At 35.2% G+C, this 6,759-nt stretch overlaps 1 long non-coding RNA gene across 1 annotated transcript; it reads left to right on the forward strand.

Annotated features, from left to right (window-relative positions):
• Positions 1 to 1,106: 1,106 nt before the first annotated feature.
• Positions 1,107 to 2,348, forward strand: LOC107818593 (uncharacterized). The gene is made up of 2 exons (XR_001655462.2): positions 1,107 to 1,562; positions 2,167 to 2,348. It is a non-coding gene; the product is annotated as an uncharacterized LOC107818593 (long non-coding RNA).
• The last annotated feature ends 4,411 nt before the right edge of the window (positions 2,349 to 6,759 follow it).

A 6,759-nucleotide genomic window follows, 5' to 3' on the forward strand; every position in this document is an offset into this window, starting at 1 on the left:
CCTAATAAAAGAAAGGAAGAACAAAAAGAGAAGTTAAACTCTAAGTGTAGAAGCGGAAAAAAGATGCGGACTGCTCAAGATATGATTGAAGTCACAAGTTTTGCATGTCCCGCCTTGATTCGAATAGCTGAAGAAAAATGAACCAGCGTTCGCAACTAACGAGCATCAAGATTCATATCATAGTTAGCAGGAAGAACCAGCCAAGACTCAAGATCAAGCTTCAGAAGATTTATAAATAGGAATCTTGTAACTCGTATCTGATAGGCTTAGCTAGTTTAGTTTTTCATTTTTCATTTCGGTGTAATAAAGAGCTCGGCAAGCAGAAACAGCAGTAACAGTAGTGAAATCACAACTTCCCGGTAGTCCCAGCTACCAATACTTCCAGAACTACACCGACCTGATTTCTTTATAGCCAAGGATATGTAAGCAACCTCTGAAGCAAGGTTCGATCAAACGCTTTCAAAATGCTTCTCATGGAGTTTCAAACGAGCAAAAATCCCTCATAATTGCTCATTTTATCTTTGCCCGAAGATCCGTCGTGTTTCCGAGCATAGAGAGGCAGCTGTGAGTATGTGATTTTTGCCCTATACGAAATACTCCTATAAAATCCCAAGAAAATAGATTTTTTCTTAATTATTTGCCATTTTTTAGGATCTTTCGTAGAATTTTATTAATTGTTTACCTTTCTATGCACGTTTAATTTTATTAAAAATCACGAAAAATGCCAAAAATGTCATGCATTGCATATTAGGTTTTGTGTTCATATTTTAGGATTAATTATTTAATTAATTGCTTTTTTAAAATAAAAATCACAAAAAAATATTGTTCATTTTTACAGTTTTAGCTTTTAATATGGGAATAGTAATTTTTTCTTTATTAATTTAGGATTAATTAATTGGTAAATAGTACAAATAGATGATTAGTTTAGTTTTATAATTTAGGATTAAATTTAGAACTTAATTAATTTATCTAGGTTTTTAATTAAAGAAAAGGAAAAGAAGAAACAAAAGAAAAAATGAGTAGGTTTTCTTTTAATTTGGAAATTGGGCTAAATTTGGTTTCAGAAAACCTATTCCCTCTCCAAACCTGTTTTAGCACATCCCCTCTAGAAGCCCAATCCATCCCTGGCCCATATCACTCCTTAAAACACCTAAATCATTCTCCATTCCTTTCCTAAACCTAAGAGACATCAGAACATCAGATAATGGGGGACTCTCATCTCATCTGAAAAATATGGCGCAGGAGCTCCCTTCAGCTTCTTCTCGATTTTTCTTAGAAAATGATTAGATCCTAAGACCCTTAACAAGAAAAATCGGAGACCCCTACACAACAGAACAACGACGCATCTGGGAAGAAAAGGGCTTCTTCACCATTTTTCTTCAACACCCAAAAAAAAAGAAAACGCTGCTCCATTCCTCATCTTTACACAAGAGACCCAAAAATTAGACTTTCTCCCTCAGGCAGGTTTCAAAATTTTCTTCCTCTGGTTTGGGGGCTTACTCACTGCTGTTGATTGTTGAAGTTTCTACTGAGCTTCGATCGAGTTTGTCTCGTTTTTTTTGGTCAGTTTATTCAAATTTTCTTGTTCAACCAGATACTCTTCTATGAATTCTGGGTTACATATTTGATGGGAACACACTTCTGTTGAAGAATATGGAAATCAATGTTGGATTTCGATATTTGCTTAGCTTTAGATCTCGTTTTATGTTTCAAGTTTAGTATGTCATAATTAAAGTCTATTTGTGATACTTCTGTACTTTGATGTTTTTTTTCGTTCAATTGGGAATTCTCATTGCAATATTTCTGTGTGGTTGTTAATCAGTCTGCAAAAATGAGCTCTACTGATTGTATTGGCATAGTGAAGCTGTTAGGCTGAAAGGAATCTGATGCCAAAATTCTTCAATTTGGTGGTTATATGATGTCTTTTATCTTTGGTAATAGTATTTAAGTACTGACAAAGTTGCTTTGTGGTTAGTTTTAGTAAGCATGTTGTCAGATGATGATCAAATCTCTATGGATTCCATAACTCTGTTTCTTTTTGGATGCATTGTAATTGGACATCTTCTTGAGTGAATGTTGCATATTTAATGTTGGGTAAGTTGTTTTTGTCATGCCCATTTTTTTTGCATACTCTAAGTTTTGTTCTCCCCAATTTGAACATGTCAGAGAAAGAAGACTCGTTAATGGCGGTAGCAATCGGGGAGGAGGATTTGGATTTAGGTTGGAGTTAGTTGAGATCCTTGATGTATATCGAAAGCTTTGAGTTTGAATTTGAATGGTCACTGTAACACAATAATTTCATGTTCTTAAAAATTCTTTTATGCAATGTTAGACTGCAATTTTGCACATATATAGATTCATATGATCTTGAATGTGTTTGTGTAACTTGTAAAATCAGGTTGTCACTCCTTTTAAATTGTTCAATGTTAGCTACAATTTTGGCATGGTGAAACTATATTGGTTGTTAAGTTTACTTCTTCCATACTGTTGGCCTCTCAATAATCTCAAATTAGATTAGGAGATAAATCACAAACATCGTAGCTTGCTTTAGGCGCGATTAATAAATCATCGTGACTATGGGTACGGTTCCCTCACGATACCTAATTCCCAAATTCGGAGGTGCATTTCATATAACCCGATCATAACAATTTCGAATAATAAAACCCTTTGAAATAAATTGAGGCGTGTCATGCCAAGCAAAATTTATAATCCATGGCCTTCATAAGATTAGATTCAGGAGTTAACACTTATAGAAAAAGGTTTGAGGTGTGCCATAAAACTCCTTAACCCATGGCCCTTATGAAATTAATTCAAAAGTTAATCCTTGTAAAAATTGAGGTGTGCCATCAATTAAACTCTCTATGGTCCTCATAAATATTGTTAATAATTTGAACCTTCGTAGCTGCTTTAGGCGTTTTCTTTAAATAATTCAATCATAGCTATGGGTACGGTTCCCGTGACGTAGTTGTGATTTTAATTACTAAATCCAGGTGTACATTTCATGTGACCCAACTTCAATTTCTCAACAATGTTAAATGGAACGTGTCGCGAACCACAGGTGCATTTCATGTAGCGTGGTTTAAGACGTGTTTTAAATAACGTTGAATCTTCCTAAAAGCGGTTCTAAAGCTAAAATGCACAATAGGGTTAAAACATGTAGTAAATCAAATAGGCCATTTCTAATAGTTTAAGCAACCGTACTAGAACCACGAAACCCAAGAATTCCTAACACCTTCTCCTAGGTTAACAGAATTATTTATTTAGAATTTTTGGTTCGCAAACATATAAAATAAAGTTAGTTTCCTCGATTTGGGATTTTAAAATAAACCGGTGACTTGGGACACCAAATAAACTATTCCAATTGGCGACTCTGATAAATTAAATAAAATAATCTCATTTCGAATAATGTCACTTTAATTGAAAAAACTTCCTTATATACCCCCTCGGACGGGTAAAAAAGGAGGTGTGACAGCTCTGGAGACTCTGTTGGGGATCATAACCCAGAACTTTTGTTCAGGGTTCAAGAATTTGAGCTTAAAATAACTGTTATACTTGGGTTTATTTATTATCTGATTTTTACATGTTTGAGCCTAATGTGCTAAATGCTGTTTTTTACCGTTTTGATATTGTTTGGACTGTATATAAATTATTACGAAACTCTCTTCTTCCTGAGTCTTCTAAATCATCTAGGAAGTGTGCACTTCGTGTGTCTTCTTTTTTGTTAGAGTCATATCCCAATTTTATAACGAGGTTCAGACAAGTTGCAAAGCCGGTGAAGCTTCTGTATTCCCGGTACGTTGCCCCCCCCCCTCTCCGGCTCGAGCTGTCCGCTCGGGTAAGCCAAGTCTAGAACAATACACCCAGGTTCTTAAACCTAGTATAACATAGCCTCATGTCGAATCCCTAGTAGGTACATTTGTTCGCATCATGTGCATCTGAGTTTGGCGACTCAACACAGGGGTTGGGTCCGTCTAGGACAGGTGTACCCAAATTAAAAAGATTATCCTGATACATCTTACGCGCTATTTGCGCATCTGTTTGTTTCGTCTTGCATGTTGACCGGCTTCTAGAATAGGGAAAGAAAATAAAAAGAAAAAAAGTGAGAGGTAGGTGTCTAGAAAATTCTGAAACTCTGCCAAAATTCTGAAAAATGAAAAGTCATTTCAAAATGAGCCAAAATTTTCAAGTGCCATGTTTCTCTTGTTCCATCAAAACTAACCAAACTACGCGGGTCTGATTCTTACCGGATGTGAGATACGTAGGCAAACCTCATCGGTTCTGTCGCCAATTTTAAAAAATCCAAAAATATTTTCCTTTAATTCCTTCTTTAGAAGCATTTCCTTAGAAAATTCAAAAAAAAAAGATTTTTAAAAACTCAAAAAAGTATTTTCCTTCTTTCTAAAGTCTTTCATACGGAAAAAATGAAAAAAAAAATTAAAATCAAAATCCAAAATACGGGTTTCCTTCATTTTGAACTATTTTTCACCCAAATAAATCAGGAAAAAAAAATTCAAAAATAATTTTTTTCTTTTTAGAAGTCTTTCTTTCGTAAATGTCAAAATAATTGAAAAAATTAAAGTCTAAAATATTTTTCGCTTTTCTTTAGAAGTACTTTTGTAAATAAAAAAACTCAGAAATCCAAATTATTTTTCTTAAAAAGGTCCCTCTTTCGAAAATTAAGAGGTAATATCCAAAATTCAAAAATATTTTCTTTCTTCTTTAGAAAAAGAGAAAACAAATGAAAATTCAAACAAAAATATTTTCTTTTTACTTGTAAAATTTCAAAGTTCAATTCAAAAGCAAATGAATTTTTAGAAGTCTTTCTTTCAAAAATAAAAAATAAAAAAAATGATAATCAAATTCAAGAAAATATTTTCTTTCTTCTTTTCAAGCATTTCTTTCGAAAATTCCCAAAAAAAATGAAAAGAAAAAATTTCAAAAAAATAAAATAAAAATATGTTCTTTTTTTGTCCCAAAGCTTTCATGGTCTGAATTTTATAAAAAGTAAAAAAAAATAGTTAGTTTTTTTACTCTATTCTCGATCTTCCCGAACTATGCAAGATTTGATTCGTGCGGCGTCATGATACGTAGGCAATCCCCATCGGATTAGATCACAGCCATAAATTAAATTGAGTGAAAAATAAATTGAAAAAAAATTGAGTGGAAAAGAAAGAAAAGAGTGAAAAAAAAAGAAAAAGAAAAAAAAACGACAAGAAATAAAAGGTGACAAACAACAAGAAATAAGTTGGAACAACAGTTTGGACGCATGAATAATGCAGCAGCACCAACAAAAGAATGGACTGGACATTGCGATCGATAAGCCACATAGAAAAGAGTTATGTATGAAAACAGCAGGACCTAAATTGCAACTGGATAGAAGTAAATGCGAAGGAGAAAGGCGTATACTAATTCATGGCTTTTAGTTATACAAAGTGTGATATCAACTTTGAGTACATTACTCAACTTTGATAATAGGTATTATGTAGTTTGCAAAATTTATTTCGTGCACCTTTTAAGATTTCATGACACTTTGTTTCTCCTTTTATATATTAATAAAAACCAACCCTAGGCTATGCCTAGTGGATTGCTTAAAAAAAAGACAAACAAAAAGAGAAAAAGAGAGTTCCAGAAATAAAAGAGCGGCAAAAGAGAGATGAAAAGAGATGAAGAAAAGAGGTACAGAGTAAAAAAGGGTTAGTTAGGGCCGGGATGAAACATGTAACCGTTCAAACACATGGTAGAGGCATTTAACCACTAGGTGCATTGCATCCCAACGTACGATTTCCTATATGTTAAATGTCTCAAAACTAACAAGGTTGTTGGGTGTACAAACTAGCCAGGTTTTGGTGGTTGGTTTTGTTGGTAGTCTAGCCTCTCCTCCCTCAAAAGATCCAAAGGCACAGATTGGCGGGCACCCTCCAATGCTGTCCAATGTTCCTGGCATGCCTTCTATGGTTCGCCCCCAAGCACCGGCTTCAAGAGCACCGCCTCCAATGTTCATCTTTCAGGTTCCACAGCTTCAGTCAGAAATAGCATATGTGACTTCATACTCTTTCACTCAACCTTTGCAATATGATCTCTCGGTGGAGCAAGAAAAAGTTATTAAAAATCCCGAGCAGGAGGAAATGGCTCGGATGATGAAGAGCCTGGAACAAAGCCTGAAAAACATACAAGGTTTGAGTGGTCAAAAGAGTGTCTCATACTCTGACCTCTATATGTTTCCCTATGCCCACCTGCCATCTGGCTTCAAGATGCCAAAATTTGAAAAGTACGACGGGCATGGAGACCTGATCGCCCATTTGAAAAGATATTGCAACCAGCTAAGAGGGGCGGGCATAAAAGAAGAACTTTTGATGGCCAATTTCGGAGAGAGCTTAACCGGAATTGCATCAGAGTGGTATATGGACCAAGACATCTCCCATTGGCACATATGGGATGACCTGGCTCGGGATTTTGTCATCCGAATAGAAATTCTTTGTCCGACTGCAAAAGGAAATATTCGGAAAACTTCTGCGAATATGTTGTCAAATGGTGTGAGCAAGTTGCTAGGGTAAAGCCTCCAATGGACGAAATTGAAATGGTCCCGGTCTTTCTACAGGACCAAGAGGCAGACTACTTCCAGAACATGATGCCTGCTATGGGTAAACCGTTCACTGAGGCTATCAAAATTGGGGGAATGGTTTAAAACGGTTTAAAAACAGGTCGAATCTTGAGTCATGCTGCTTTTAAAACCACATCACCAGATATTCCAAATGGTTC

The sequence above is a fragment of the Nicotiana tabacum genome, chromosome 18, assembly GCF_000715075.1.
Source record: "Nicotiana tabacum cultivar K326 chromosome 18, ASM71507v2, whole genome shotgun sequence".
Taxonomy (NCBI): Eukaryota; Viridiplantae; Streptophyta; class Magnoliopsida; order Solanales; family Solanaceae; genus Nicotiana; species Nicotiana tabacum.